Genomic DNA, 1,475 nt, shown 5'->3' with positions numbered 1-1,475 from the left:
TGAGTAGTTCCTTGTAAGTTCCATGAAAAAAAATTACTTGTTAACGATATCAAAACACTCACCTAACATGATTATATGATATACTTTATCTAATAAACGAAAATATAAGTATACAGAGAGAGACCCAATGATTGGATGATTGGGACATTAGTTGCCTGAGCACACTTTGTTTTATCAGCAAACCCTTTGTATTTATGCTTGAAATGGAGTGCGTAGGTAGGTTGCTTCTGGAAATGGTCAGAGAAAGAGTCATCTCTGGAGGTCTTTCAGATTTAATGACACATCACAGCGAGAACTCTGTTCACTGCACACGAGCCTCGCAGGCCACCAGACAGACCAGCCCGTGGTCACGAACTGGGAGGTCAAAATGGAGGCCAGTCCAACCTACCCTAGTAAGTTTCTGTTGCTACCTCGAACTAAACTTTATTAAAAAATAAAAAACTCTGGGACAAATGCCAAATCAAACAGGACGCCAGGGCAGGAAGCATAAATGGGGACTGTCCCTGAGCTAAGTGGGACTTTTGAGCAGCCCAGCTAGGGGGCAGGGCTTTCGGAGGAGAAGACTGGTGACAGAGACCCAAGGAGAAGATGTCAGTTCCCCGGGCACCTCAGAGAGAAGGGCTGTGAGCAGAGGGAACATTAAGGGCAAAAGTCCTCAGTAAGCAGATCAGTGCAGCTGGACAGAGAGTATGGGAGATGGGCAGGGGTAGGAAGTGAGGGCAGAGAGGCAGGCACACCCTCATAATCCAGGGTCTAGGAGACCATTGAAAAGCGATTCGATGTGATTCTAAGTAAGTGGAAAAGCCACTGGAAGGGGAGTGAGTGACATAATGATTTACATCTCAGAACGATGATTCTGGTTATTTTATGGAGAATGGTCACCAGGTGGTGGCAACAGTGAAAGCAGAACAGAGATCTCACTGCAGTATCTGAAGCTACATCAGATGTGGCTAGGACCAGTGTGGTAGCTACAGAGAGAGGGAGAGATGCTCAGGTTTGAGATAGATTTTAAAGGTAGACTCCAGAGGATTTGCCAATAGATTGGATGCAGGTAGGGAGGGACAGAGAGGAGGTAAAGACTCCAAGTTTTTGTTTTTGTTTGGGGGGGGATAATTAGGTTTGTTTATTTATATTTATTTATTCTTAATGGAAGTCCTGGGGATTGAACCCAAGACCTTGTGCATGATAGGCACACACTCTACCACTGAGCTATACCCTCCCTGCAAAGTTTTTTTGCCATGAGGTTTTAGAATGCCTGCTGGTGTTATTTACTGGGAAGGGAAAACCAGAGGTGGGAGCAGGGTCTGCTTGCTTGTATGTTATTTTGCTTAGGGGGAGGAAGAAATCAAGAAACTAGTCTAAAAATCTGGCCAATGACTGTGATCGCAGGCAAATGGGTGTGCTTGATTAAGAAGACTTGCCTATGAACGTGTTATTGAGAAAACCGTGGAGGGAATCGTGAAAAATATCCAGCG

General features: G+C 44.9%; 1 non-coding gene across 1 annotated transcript; it reads right to left on the bottom strand.

The window, feature by feature from the left end:
• Nucleotides 1-1,147: 1,147 nt before the first annotated feature.
• Nucleotides 1,148-1,220, bottom strand: TRNAD-AUC (transfer RNA aspartic acid (anticodon AUC)). Its single transcript has one exon. It is a non-coding gene; the product is annotated as a tRNA-Asp (tRNA).
• Between the last annotated feature and the right edge of the window lie 255 nt (nt 1,221-1,475).

The sequence above is a fragment of the Vicugna pacos genome, chromosome 4 (assembly GCF_048564905.1).
Source record: "Vicugna pacos chromosome 4, VicPac4, whole genome shotgun sequence".
Taxonomy (NCBI): Eukaryota; Metazoa; Chordata; class Mammalia; order Artiodactyla; family Camelidae; genus Vicugna; species Vicugna pacos.
This window is presented reverse-complemented; position numbering and strand designations above follow the sequence as displayed.